Source organism: Centruroides sculpturatus, unplaced genomic scaffold, assembly GCF_000671375.1.
Source record: "Centruroides sculpturatus isolate CEXI.00-Female unplaced genomic scaffold, Cexi_2.0 scaffold136, whole genome shotgun sequence".
Taxonomy (NCBI): Eukaryota; Metazoa; Arthropoda; class Arachnida; order Scorpiones; family Buthidae; genus Centruroides; species Centruroides sculpturatus.
Window position 1 is genome coordinate 590482 of NW_019384534.1, and position 15169 is coordinate 605650.

A 15169-nucleotide genomic window follows, 5' to 3' on the forward strand; every position below is an offset into this window, starting at 1 on the left:
TTTTGTACCTTAGTTTTTTTTAAATAATTTTTAAAACAATGGGTATATTCCAGTGTGCATCAGTCTCCTCCACAACTGATGCACAAATGAACAGTTTAAGAAGCTTTTACCAGAAACTCTGGTAACCTAACAAGATGACAAAAGCAAACAGTACTATATTATCTTATTGCTTACTTTGTCAAAATAACTTTGTGTTAATACAGATAAGTGGTAAAAATGGTGTTAATAATATAACTGTGGAGGTGGCCATTGTGACCATTACTTCTGCATATGTATATGTATTGTGTGAACAGTTGCATATGAGGGAATGAATGAGCTCAGGATGGATGAGGGAATTGAGAGACAGCACACCGGAAATAATGCACTCACTACACATTTAACCATTAAACAACAAATATTTTTCAAGTTTATAAAAATTTACAAAGGGAATAGAATTATTGGGAGAGGCTAATCCTAAAAGTGTGCTGAAATGAGAGAGAACATTTACAATTTTGGATGCAGGTTGATAAATACCTGGATGGTTAGTGTTGTTGATTGTTGACATCTCAAGGAGGGAAGGTTTAGTCTGGATGAATTTTGATTCCAGGGTAAAGTTCAGATCCTTGTTCATCAAGTGGAATGGCAAAAGTCCAGTGGAAAAATTGACAGGAGTTTGGGAAGAGCAGTGGTCAAGGACAGTGAGGAGGTTAACACACAAAAATTAGGCAGGTGAACTCTTACTTGTCATGTGTCCTTTTGCTTTTTATTTGGGGTTATCCCCCCTGCCACTCTAATGCCCTATTTGGTAAAGTTGGCAGTTGCTCCAATCCACAAATTTTTTCATTTTCCTCGATGAGTAGTTTTTTTTTGGGAAGCTGTGTCACTCACAGAGGAAGTGTTATCAGTGGGAAAATCTTATGAAGTTCCTTTACTATATTTGTGAAATGAAATAATTTGAACAAAAAAATAAGATTAAAATTGTTTAATTTACAATAGCCCAAGTTCTCACACCATATTGCTTAATCAGAGCTGACTATACCCAAGGCCAAACAGGTTCAATGTGCATCAGTTGCTGCACTGATGATCTTGTTGGTGAATATTGGAATTCAATTTAGTAAATCATGCACTGCTTGATGCATACTAGAATGTGCCCAATTATCTTTGAACTTTTTGTATCTATTGCAGATGACTATGATGAAATTGATCAACATATTGAACCTTTTTAATAGTTTATTAAAAGGTTTTATATGAATTAACATAATTTTTTGCAAAACACATTTTTATAAAAAATCAAATAATTTGCATATAAAAAATGTAAATTAAAGGTGGTCTTGATCTAGCTAACAAATTGGGTAATCATTTTGTCAAGTATGATCCTAACGAGGAATGAGCTTTAGAGTTTCAATGTGGGAGGCATTAGGCACCATCTTGATCTAAATTATTTATCCTGTAATTACTAAATTATTAATTAATAATTAAAAATCAAAATTATTAAGTTTTAATGCGATCTGAAATTGTTAATGTTGTCTTATAAAGAATTATATAAAGGCCTAGATACAATATGAACCAAGCCATTAATAACCAAATTTATTCATAAAATCACTAATGTCAACACCACAGGACATTACTGCTAAGATTATTCAGGAGTTCACAGAAAGAATTTCACCTGTGGACAAAGAACACAATAACCAAAGCATTTTTAGTGATAGCAGTGATATTGCAATAGTGTGCAAATGTATGTGTTTATTGTCAGAAAGTGACAATAAACACATTGCATATTCTGCCCAATTTTTACATTCATTAATTTTGTTTTTTTGTTTTTCAAATGAAATTTATGTTTTTATGTGCAATGTATATGAAATAAAATTTTATACATTTATTTCATTATTATTGTTGATTTCTTAGGTTCGTAACCAATCTTCTAATTTTCCATATATACAATGTTTTTTTTTTACACGAATTTTCAGGAACTAATCTATCATGTAAAATTAAAATTAGATGTATTTGTATTTTGAAACAGAAATCATTTGTGTAGATAAAATAACAACAGCAGCTATATATACTATCCTATCAATAATTGACTGTTTTGACTGAAGATCAAACATAGTTAAATACCCACTATCTGGAGAATAATCCATTTGATAGTATTTAAAAATATTATTTTTAGTTGGCTATATCTTTGTAAAATTATGGAGTCAGAACTGTATTTACAAGAACATAAGTTCAGTTTATAACACTAAGTTTATTGGAAGTATGATGGTTCACAGTTCATTTATTTTTCCAGGAATAGTTAGGCTATAAAAGCAGTGGCTTACTATTTGTATAAAGTTAAAATATTTAATTTAGCATGTAAATATTTTAATTCAAATGTTAACTACTACAAGATTAATCAAAATCAGGAAAAAATATAAAATTTGTAGAATGTTGTCCTGTTTTAGTTAAAGAACTTTTGTAATCTTCTTTGATGAATATAAAATAGCATAATGACTAAATTGCACTAATATATAATTTCAGATAAGATTTGTAAATTGCTTTTTTGAATTTTTTATTTCTCTTACATTTTAATTGACATTTTCAGATAATCAGCTTAGCTTCCAAAATCATAAACAAGTGAACAATATTACATCCACAACACATCGTAACTTCTAAAACTTGCTTCCAACATAAACCAAAAACAGTGCTTAATTCAACTTTTACGTCTTTCATTAATGTTTTTGAACCTTTGGTTCTTCAGGTGAAAAAAACGGGCAAACCAATTTACATGTGATTGAGTTGATCTTTTTCGAAAGAATTCTGAAATGGAATATTGTCGGAAACCCGTGCAATTGTCATTATCATTTGCGTATGTGCCATTGTGAGCCTAACTTTCTTCTCATCATGTGTCATATACCAGGGTTTGCCACGCTACTGATAAGGCTATTTCATCTTTACTGTTGATGCAATTGTTACCCTGAGCTGCTTTGTGTATATAAATCACTTCCATCAAATGCAAATGGTGTGTCTGGTGCATGGTGTATATTATCCTGGCTTGATTAAATACAGGTTGTATCTCAGGGTCCATGGCGTACTGTGCTAAGATGGTTGTAGGCCTCTTGTGGAGGATGTCCACTTTATGCTCTTTAAGCCTCACTCCTAAAGATCTCTTCGCGGAGCCGACATATATTAAGTCTTCATCACATCTGCGATCCCTATGGATGGTGTATACTCCAGCCAACGTGTCTTGTTGCGGAGTATCTTTCGCATTACTAAGCAGTCGAAATATTGTAGGACATCTAAATACGATGGAAACTTGTCTTTTCCTAGCGATCTCGGTATATAGTTTCTCTAGATACGGATTTTAAGTGATAGAAACTCTGTCCTTAGGTTCTTTCTCTTGCATTTCCAGACGTTCTGCTCATTGGGGATGAAGCATTTTCTTGGCTAAGATAGTTATCAGTTTACCATACCCATGGCGTTCAACAATACTCTTAAGTGTGTTGGTTTCTGTTTCAAATGCATGCGATGTCGAAGAGTGGGTGTAAGCCCTTTTAACCAAGGTGCTAAATGCCACTACTTTATATTGCCTCGGTCACATGACCCTACTGCGTGGCAAACCGTGGTATATGACACATGACAAGATGAAAGTTAGGCTCACAACGGCGCATGCACAAATGATGATGACGATTGCACGGGTTTCTGACGATATTCCATTTCAGAATTCTTTCAAAAAAGATCAGCTCAATCGAATGTTGCCCGTTTTTTCACCTGAAGAAGAACCAAAGGTTCGAAAACGTTAGTGAAAGACATAAAAGTTGAATTAAGCACCGTTTTATGGTTTATGTTGGCAGTAAGTCATAAACAAGTGTTGTTCAAATGCTTTTGTTCATTTAAATTTCAAAGGGTTAAATTCTACTTAACGATTGTGTTGTCAAAACAAACATACAATTGTGAAGCTACATTCACATTGGCATATGAACTACCAGTTTATGCTTTTTCAGTGTCTGTTCAATCAGTTCATTAGGGATTGAAATTATCTCAACTTTTATCAAACTTTGATTTGTTCAACCAATTAAGTTTTCCTTAAAACTCATGACTGTAAATGAAACCTTTTCAACCAACCAGGTTCTAACTTAAGTGTCACAATACGATGCAAACAGCATTCCTGTTTGTTAGTGTTCATTTGTAATAGTTTATATGATAGTATGAATCATTAATTAAAATACAGTAATAATTTTTAAATTATAGAACTAAATGTTTAAAATATACATAAACATTAAATTCAAGCATTAATCATATTAAATACAAGAGAACCATTTTAAATTAATTATTAGTGCTAATTGTTTGATTAATATAACCTTTAAAACAGTTGATTTTTCTCCTTCCACTTGATTTCCTTTCCCTATGCATTTAAAAATAAAGATAAAACTTCTCTACTCCCCTACTTAAGGAAATAAAACTGAATGAATTCTGTTATCAAGTGACCAAAACGGATTTTGTCTCCTTAAGAATTAAAATTAAACCAGGATTATTCAAATAACTATATACTCTGGAGTTTTGGACTATTATTGAGCTAAAATTACTAAATAATTAGACTATTTAGTACAAAAATCTGGAATGTAGTTATCTGACTATTAAAAATCAGGGTTGTTGGTGATTTATTTAAACAGTTAGCAATAAACATTTTATTTTAAAAATTAAATCTCATATTCAATATTCCATTGAGAAGTAAGAAACTTTGTTCAACTTAATTTTTAGTTTGGGTAGTTTCAAAATTTTTAGCTGTTTGTATGATTATCTGGCAATAAGATAAGATGATTGGGTGATGTGTGTGTAGAATTTGGTGGAGATAGAATTTTCTAACCCAAAGCTCTGGAGCTTATCCTGAGTCACTCACATGAGTAATTGCATTATATATTGCAAAGGAGACCGTCTTTACAATTAACCAGTGCTAGCTATTTTTGAAAAACACATCATGAATTGGCTACATTTGTGCCAAGTAACCTCTTACAATTGTTTGGCTGAGGTAGGTATTTGAAATGAAGATTATATCAGTTATTATGCAACATGTTTCAAGAAATATAGTTTGTTGGTAACTTTCAAGCTCCAATGCATCTGGCACAGATTCATTAGATGATGATCAATAAAATAATTGTTTGGTATTGCTATAAAGAAACTATTTTTTGAGTGTCAATAACCAGTTCAAAATTGTCGTCTCATGTTTAAATCAACTAAACTGTGACATAAAATGGTCAATGGTAATTTAAAATGACAAAAACCATTTGCATTAATTAAACGTAAGTGTTAACCTTTCTTGCTGCAAAGAAGTTTCTCGTGATGTTTGTTTTATGGCTTTTTATTATTATACGAAAGCAATGACAAGCACAGTGATTAAAGTTTATCGTCTGTCCAAATTCAGTTGGAATTTATTTGCTGTTTGATTATTTTCCCTGTTATAAATGCTTTTATTGCTATTAAGTCTGTATGCAAACTCCTGATTCAATGTATAATATTTGTCATCAGTAGTAGCTTGTTGTCATTGATGAAAGATTTGAAAATGTGCTGTGATCTCATGAAAATTTTCTAAATCATTTTTGGATAGTGCATTCAATCACTATATCCTCTACAAATGCTGTGCATATCTTGAAATCAGTGTCTTGTGGTATTTGTCCTATAATCGTAGAATGAACAAACAATAATATTTGTTGCTATAATAATTTAAATGTAATTTGTGTCCAAATATTAACTATGGAAAAACTAAACTTTGTTACCTATCAAATTACATAAAAAAATTTTTATGTAATTTGATAGGTAACAAAGAAACTGGATATTTCAGAAAAGCTTGAAAATGGCCCTTTATAGATATAGACAATGTAGTCATCAAATAGAATTTTAAATTTGCTATATATTTTCTTTTGAGTTTGAATTGTATTGTAGAAAATGCATAAAACCCTACAAAAAGTTTAGTTTTTGTAAAGGTTCTTTTCTATAAAATGATACAACCAAAACTGTTCTGAAAAATATCTTCAAAACAATTTTTGAGAAATGGAATACAGTATCAAATTTATATACAAAAGAAACTATATATCAGTATTTCTTTAGTGCAAATTTTTCAGAAACTTGATATGGAGAATTTGGAGTCCAACAAAGTTTCTGAAAAATTTGCACTAAAGAAATACTGATATATAGTTTCCAATTATGAAGTTTGAATTAGATTAAAGTAAATAATTAAAAATAAATGGAAAATAACACGTTTTGATTCAGTAGTATAGTAATATAATTGAAGTTTGTTTAAACTGGACTGAAAAATTGTGTTTTTTTAAGTATATTCGTTCAGAAACCAGACTACACAAACAATAAAAGTAAATAAATACAATGTTACTTGGCTAGAGAAATTTCTCAACTATTTTTATTCTTATTGCTTATATGCTTAATTATTGCTTGTTTTATATCTAAGGACAGAAACACAGACTGATATTTTTCAAGAGAATAATTTTAACATAGAACTTGACAATATAAGGGATGAGATTAGAGCAAACACATGGCCTCTACATGCAGAAATTTTATTGTCAAATTCATCTCTGAATGAAACACACAAAGTGTATCCACTGATTTCTGTGTGATAAATATCCATCTGCTGCTACAGAATTCCGTGCCCAAATTTTATGAGCAGAAATATCTATGTTCTAGTTCTAAGACAAACAATGATTTCTAATGCATGTGATTATGTATATGCTAGCACAAAATCTAGATTTTGGAAGAATTTTTAATAATTGAAAAATATATTTATTGGAAATATATACTATCTACCAAAAAGTTGTTAAATACTATACTCTATTACAAACATTTGCCCTGTATGTAGTTTAATATTCTGTATGTTCACGTTTTGCTTTTATAATGGTGTTGATCCTCTTAGTTGTACTTTTTACCAATCATTGTATGTCTTATCAGTAAAGTTTTGCCATTTTGTCTTCAATGCATCTCTCAGATTTTCCACAATATTGGAATGTGTTGATTCCAGCCTGAACCTGGCAATCCAATTCATCCCAACAGTATTTGATTGACTCTTGGAGCTAGAAATCACTAAAGAAAAATTCCCAGCTTCCCCCTCTCAACAGCCCACTTTATACTACTTGTCAACTTAAGTTACAAAAGAGGAATTAATAGGAGACAACTCAAATTCGTGTTAGTGTAATTTTTGTCATTATTGCCTTTATCTTGTGTCTTAACTATATTTCAACCTAAAATAGGATAAATTATCTATCTCTCTCTTGTTCTATTTTTAAATATTTTTGTTGTTGTGTTTTCTTTCATTTAAAAGTATTATAGTTAAATTTAAAATTTTCTAAAAATAAAATGAGACAGAACAAACTAAAAATTACTTTATATTAGTGATTTTCCTTGAATAGAAATAAATCAACCAAAATTCTAGTTAAGAAAGTAAATATGAATCTAAGATTCCCTTGTAAATGATATATTTTGGAAACTATTGATAAAATAAAATTGAAACTTGCAAATTTAAATATTATACTATCCTGTAAATCCAGTATATAAAGCAAATTAACAAAAGACAAACTCCGTGGTTAGTAAAAAAAAGAACTATATTGGGAAAAAAATCAGTTTTAATTCAAGTTAAAAAATATTTTAAAATATATTTATTTTTTATAAAATCATTAATTCAATTCATAAATATTTGAGGAGGAAAGTGGAGATTTCATACTACAGGTGATGCTTGACTGCAGACATTTGTCTTTTGGACAACTTGTTCTTCTATATAACATACTTTTGGTACTTTTCTCACTTTTTATATGGTAAATTTGCATTTTCATATATTTTTCAGTCAACAAGCAAAAATTTAAAGCTATTGTATCATGCAGTGATGCTTTCTGCCAGTTTCTGACTAGCCTACAAAAAAAAGACCTGTTTTCGGTTGTTACTTCAATTATCAATTATGGAACTATTTTGTCACTATTAACTGCTGTTTTCAGTTACACAGAAAACTAACTCCAAATTATAAATTATTTAAATGATACCACTGATTTCATCAGTCAATAACTTGGCTAATTAAATGTATTTGGTATATTATTTAGCCAAGTTATTAACTGATGAAACCAGCTAGTTTTTTTTTTTTTTTTTTTTCTACCTTAAGAAATTTTATAGTTTTTATTTGTAGTTCTTTGGGAACAGAATGTCCTTTACATCATACAATTCTATTACACAGTTGACTTTTGGACTTTTGTACTTATTTTAGGAACACATTGCATCCAAAAGTCAAGGACTGCCTGTTTACTCTGACATGCAGGTATATTCCCATCTCAGCTATCCACTAATCTCAGCCTCTAAACAATAGAAATACAGGAGCACAATACTGTTCTCAGTTTAATGTCAGCCAGATGTCTTTATTAAAGACAACATTGATAAGTGTTAATGAGGAATTTTTTTCCTTAGGTTTCCTTAGGGAGATTAAACTAATCCAAGATGAAAATATAATTATTTGTAAGCTAAGACAAAAATTAGGAATATTACTTTTTTGAATAAATTCTTTCTGGAATAAAACTATTATAAATCCACTCTGTTTTGAATTCCTGCTCATCTGAAGTTTTTTAAAGCATCGGCAGAAATTCTAATTTGTATTTTTTAAGTCAGATCTCTGATCAATGTTTTCAGTGTCTAAAATTTTGATTATATTTCTATAGAAAATAATTTATTGTCAATACTTTTTTAATCAAAAGAAAGTTTTAAGAGTTGGTTTATTTTAAAACTTAAATGTTTTTGAACAAATTAAACTTATCTTCAGTCTTAATTTTCATGAATATCACTCCAACAAGTTGATTAACATAATTTTCAATTTTCAAAATTAAAAGTTTGAAAAACTTCATATGTAATTTTAATTAATTTGTATGTGTAAGATTTTGTTATGTCTAAAATATTGATTCACATTCATGTTTTTGATTTTTATTTTCATAAATTCAGTTATATATTAACAAACATGTTTACTGAAAATGATAAATATTTCATTGATAATTTTAATTTGTGCAAGTAATAACTGATAGTTTATTTACTTATTAGAACATATCTAAGAGTAATCAAGGACAGTCAGAACTTATCCTTTGGGGACATTGAAGTATTACATAGGGTCTAAACATAATTTGTCATTTGACCTCTTCTCTCCAATCATTGTTTGAGTCTTCCTCCCTAAATTATGTAAGACACTGCTAATCTACTTTGTTTATTATAACAAGGGAATGAATTTTGTAATATCAATTAGGTATAATAATAATAATGTTAATATTTATAATTTAGATGATAACATGAGAAAAAAACAAAATAATATAGAGAACTGAATTTATTACGAAATATAAATTAAGAATTACAATTGAATCCGTTTATTGTAATCAGAGTTTGGGTTACAGTTATTGTTATCTTCAGATAAATAGGCACTTTTAAACTGTCTTTTTATGCTTTCAGCCTTGTTTTCAATTCTTTAAACATTGTTTTATTGCTTGTTGCAATAAGGTAATTTATATTGCTGGCATTTCTAACTTTGATTAAACATTAACTGTTGTCGAAGACAGTGCTTTGAAAAATAATATGCAAGAACACAATGAATCAGAATTAATTAATTAATATCTGTGAAATCAACCTTAATCTGTGATACTATATCAGTTGCACTCTATCAAAAGAAATATCAATGTCAGCTGTTGGGTCTAGCTGAACATAATGCATATCAAAAAAGCTCTATTGGCACCTGCAGGTAGAAGAGAAGGAGAGAGAGAAATTGTTAGTGACATATGCTGTGGACGGTTATTTTTATCGATTATTGGAACTCATTATCTATTTAAATTGTTCCTTTTATACAGTAGTAACAGCAGAGTATATTTATTTAGAGTAATTGCACTCAGCAGCTACTGTATACTCTGGTAATGGTGCTTGTCTTTCTTGGAAAAATAATGATAGTGCTGATTACTGAAGCTTAGAAGACAGATAAGTGAAAGAAAATTTGTATTTGTCTAAACTTATTACATCTATGACAATGATCAATCATTTTAACATTTGTATTGATATTTTGAAATTTTACAAGTATTTTTATGTTTATAATAAAAAACAATAAAATTTTTGCAATTACATAACTTACTTTGCTGTAAATATTGTACAATATAAAATATTTACCATAATATGTTAAACACCATTTAAATATAATTATTTATAGGCTTTCTATGAGCATTGCAGGTTTAAATTTTGATTATTTTTCTAGATTATTTTCCCCTCAATTAAAATAAAGTTTGTTTCTATAAGAACAAGTAATGCTTATATAAGCTTACAAGTATGAGTATTATACTTCTAAGCTTATATGGAATACAATTTTCATTTGTCATTTTCTATGTTACTAGAAGACAAAAGACTAAAGTTGACAAAATTGTAATTAAGGATATAATGAAAAAGAAGAAATTTGTTAATGAAAATGAGATGATGACAATGATACTATACCTGAGTTAGAGTCGACCTCACTTCCTTACCAGAACAATGTGCTAAATCACAAATAACCAACCTGCTACTGAAAATACATGAGTGAATCAGTGTTTCCTTTTGTAGTGAAGTGTAGTGAAGGTTTATTTACTATTAAAACTTTCCATCATAATGTTTTTCTAAATCCTTTTAACATGTTGTTTAGTAAACTTTAACCTAAGATAATTCAGATAAATGTTGGTCAACTTAAGATTTTCTTTTATAGTTAAGTACAAGAGATGTAATGTAGATAAAAATAGATATTGTCTTATCATAGATACAGATCTGCTCTAATTATTACCATATCTGGATATATTTTACAAAAATATTCATATCATTAACTGAATTAGAGTCCATTTTAAATATTAAATCATCATTCGTAGAACTTAAGTAACCTGCAAACCCATAAATTTTTGAAGTTTCATTAATAGTTCCTTAATTATAAGAAAAATATGCTTTATTGAAGTTAATATTTCCTTATTTAAAGCTGAAATGCTTTCATGCTAATCTGGCCCACTTTTACAGGCTCAATAACTCCTAAAGCATGAGCGAGAGATGCTCAAAAGTAGTTAAGTTCTAAAGATTTTCAAAATATTTGTGATAAGTGAACTAGCCATTGTGATTACTCAGTTGAATTAATCAATGTACCTTTAGCACTATTTAAACTTCACCCATTGTTAATGTTTTTGACCCTGTGAATGAGCTCTCAATTTCAACTTCCCACACCTGAAGATGGTCCATTAATAAGGTTGAAAATGTTAGTATTATTTAAACTTCACCACTGTTAAAGTAGCATTGATTAATTCATCTAAAATATTGACTTCAATAAAGCATACCTTTCTTATAATTTGAGTGTGAATTAGTGTTTCGGAAGCTGTGCGCTCCATATATATATATATATATATATATATATATGGAGTAACTGACAAATTAATCATAAATTTTTTTAAAGGGAATAGAATGTTGCGAAATGACTCATTCTAAACAACTTCACTCTATTGAAAGTCATGCATAACTTTAACTATCTCTGATTAAATTAACCCTCCAGTTAATGGAACAATCACCAGACTGAAATCTTTATTATATTAATCTATTTTTAACAGTTAAAAACATTAAATTTTATTATTTTACCTGGATCTGGTGAAGTACTTTATGATATTGATATGGCGCAGTTTACAAGGTACAGTAATCAAGGACATCGCGATTAACCGCTTCGAAAAAGTCATTGTGACTATCATCATTTAGATACTAATTTTCAAGTAAATATTTATAGATACCTGTCAAAAAAAATCAACGAAAACATCCGGAAAACAACGTCTTTCTGGCTACGTCCCGGTAAACAAGCATTGTTTTTAGATAAGTTGAAAATAAAGTAGTTGCAACGTGAGCTTTACCTCAAGCTCATTTTCTGTTATTCATGTAAATTACAGTCGTTACGTGTAATTCTTTTTTATTTGTTACTAACGAGTACGTGTCGAGGAACATCTTGGTTTTAAAATTTTTGTTAATTCGAGTAAAAATTTCTTAGTTTTAAGCACTTATATCGCTGCTGCAAGGTGCGAAAGTTAGTTGATAAACAGTATTTCTATTAATAACACTCGGCACTTTCATAATTTTTCAATTATTTTACATGGTTTAAAATAGTTCCACATTGCAAAACATGGTCTTATCTTTCTTACATATAATTAGTTTTATTGTTAAGAGCATTTTTTTTTTGGAATTATTTTACTTGATTATTGTTTTTGTAGAAGTGGATCATCATTTTAATTTTCTTTCTATTTTTACCTTGTTTACTTACACCTGAAGTTGGGTGTGGACGAATGTGGAAAAAAAACTGGTGTTTTTTCAAACTGTGCCAATTTGTTTTGCTGCTGTAATCACTTATATAGCTATTTGTAACCTTTTTTTTACTGATAATATATCAAATTCGTCTTTTATCTACGAACTAAAAGTGCTATTTATATCTTCGGTTGATTTTTGTTTTTATCACAAAATGTCCGACATTTTTGTATATAAATTGCTAATTAAATTTAATATAATCAAATTATATAATAATTATAAGAGGTATTCGACTTTTCAAATGTTTTTTATTTAAGAGTACTGTATCTGAAGATACCATTGAGGATTTTTACAACGGGAAAACAAATTATTGGAACTTCGCTAACATGACAAATCCAAAATTAAGATCCATATCTGTAATAATTACTGTTTTTGGTTCTTTGTCCTGCATTGTGTTAAGAATTTAAAGGGGGAAATGGGTAAAAAAGTAAATTTTCTTGTGGTATATCGAAGCAGAATTTGAGATATTCTTCTGCAATTGACCTATTGGAGATTTAAATTATAGAACCGTACAAAAATTTCATATAAAAGGCTTTTTTCTTTCTTTCGTACATCCCCTATCTGCTGTATTCTCATTATTTATAATTTCCTGTTGATAAATACAGTTGATTTTCTCCTGATTCAATTTATAAAATTGCATCGCATTTAAAGTGTTTCTTTAGAACTGTTATTGTTAGAATATTATAAGATACTACATTTTGAAAGCGATTTCTATGAAAGTCTTCGTTCTTTTTTACTAGTAAATTACTGTAGTTTCTTAATGTAATTGATACGGAGTCATAAATTAAATTATTCATTGCATTGCCCGTTTTTATACGAGCAGTAGTACTGTTATTGCTTTATTAAAGTCATTTATGTAGGCCTAATTTTATTTTGGGTAAAGTGATTTTCATCCAAATTTTGGACCATTTAGAGCAGGGCTTCTTAAACTATGGGTCGCGACCCCATTTGGGGTCGCTTAGCGAAATCTTGGGGTCGCGAGATTTTAATGAAAAATATTGAAAATAATTTGTGAGAGTTTGAAAATGGCAAGCTTTGTGTCATAGGTTTCGTAAGTTGCTCTTTGTGTCACTTCTGGTGCAGGGAGACAATGATTCAGCAGCACTGATTGTAGTATGAACTAGTGCAGTGTTGTCACTTTTCCGTATATTCAGTTGTCTCTGTTCCATTGTAACACAAGAGACAAGGTAATACATCATTATTGTTTTTGAAAATTTGTATATATCTTTATTTTATATTTTTCTTTTGGTCGCGAAAAAATCACAATCATAAATGGGGTCGTGAATAAAAAAAGTTTAATAAGCCCTGATTTAGAGCGAGTTGTAAATGTGAACTATAATTTAAAATTCCTCTTCAGGTTTAAATTGTAACTTTCAATGTGGTCAGCAATAGATAACTATGGTTAGTTGCTTCCATTAATTATAGTTTAGTTAATGGAAGGATCACGTGACAAGGTTCAAACCCCCAAACTAGATCTTGTTCGAGCTGAGGTACTTAGTTTCAAAATATTTGAAGATATTTATACTATTTTAAATATGGAAAATTATGTTACAATGGATGTCCATTAATTACGCGTACAGTTTAAGGGAGGAATGGGATCACAAGAAGTGCATCATTGTATACGATTGGGAGGGGAAGTCGAAGCATTGTATACGTTGACTTCTGGCGTACGAATAGATTTGTTCTTTAAACCTAGTGATAGGAATAAACTACCAGTTAGAAAATATATGCAGAAATTGTTTAAAGTAATTTCGTCAATATCAAGTGAGTCCATTAAACCGTGAAGCTCACCAGTGGCCGAGTGGATCTTTTTCTTTCTTTCTTATCCTTTAGCTAGCGTTGAGATGGGGTTATCTTCAGAGCCCATATGTAGCTGTAGGTGTTGCAGGAATTCGGCAGCACTAATAATGGTCTTTCACTCTTTTCGGTCCATGGCTATAGTTTTGGCATCAGAGGTTTAGTCGCAGATTTTGCAGGTCCTTCTCGATTTGGTTGGACGAGTGGATACATCACTAAACACTAGTAGTTAGTTGTGGGTTTGCGCCTCGCCAGTGGGCTGGCTACGTGTAGTTTTTCGGGTGTTCTTTACGTTGGTAACACCTAAATGGGGGCCAGTTTCCCTTAAAAGTTCCCTCGGGAAGCTTCCCCTTGGCAGATCATCCGTGTGTTGTGTCGTCGTAACCAAATAAACCAAACCAAACCAAACCACGAAACTGCGAACTATTGCATGTACTAGTTCATCAAACCGTGAACTATTGTACACTTAATTAAATGGGACGGGAGTTTGCCAAAAGTGTATCATTGTACACAAGGAGGGAATGTGGTCAAATGTGATTCAAAAACTGAAAACATCATTAATAGATGCCTCATAACTATAATTATATCGATTTTAAAGATATTCATGATATTAAATTTCATTTACTCTTAAATTTTTATGAATAATTTATAAAATTATTAACTTTATCCAGACGAACTAAACACTTAAAATTATAAGTCTTCTGTATTTCATAGATGCAAGTAATAATCTTAATCGACAGATTTTTTTAAGCTAAATTTCATACATTTCTCTGAAATTAAACAGTTTAATACTTCATAATTTTTAACATAATTTGTGTTGAGCAAACCATAAATAAATGCAATAATTCTTCTTGTATTATAAAAATTAAGTAAAAATAGTTCCTATATATATGTAGCTGCGAGGATAAAACTGCTAGAAATTAACGGGGAAGAGTAGAAAAATAGGAGAAAATATGTCTATTTTTGCTTATTTCCTCAATTAAATTTTGTTTTGACCCGATAAAACGACCACATTTTTAAAAAATTTATCCCCGAAATTCTCAATTTAATTGTTCGACATGAATAATTTATT

General features: G+C 29.8%; 1 protein-coding gene and 1 long non-coding RNA gene across 3 annotated transcripts in view; one reads left to right on the forward strand and one right to left on the reverse strand.

The window, feature by feature from the left end:
- LOC111623135 overlaps positions 1-12398 on the reverse strand; it is a 34015-nt gene extending 21617 nt beyond the window's left edge. Inside the window, exon 1 of the long non-coding RNA XR_002756395.1 lies at positions 10444-12398. This is a non-coding gene — a long non-coding RNA (uncharacterized LOC111623135). The remainder of the gene's footprint in view (positions 1-10443) is intronic.
- Positions 1-15169, forward strand: part of LOC111623134 (sestrin-3-like) — a 76381-nt gene that overhangs the window by 27509 nt on the left and 33703 nt on the right. The gene's annotated exons all lie outside the window — the stretch shown is intronic.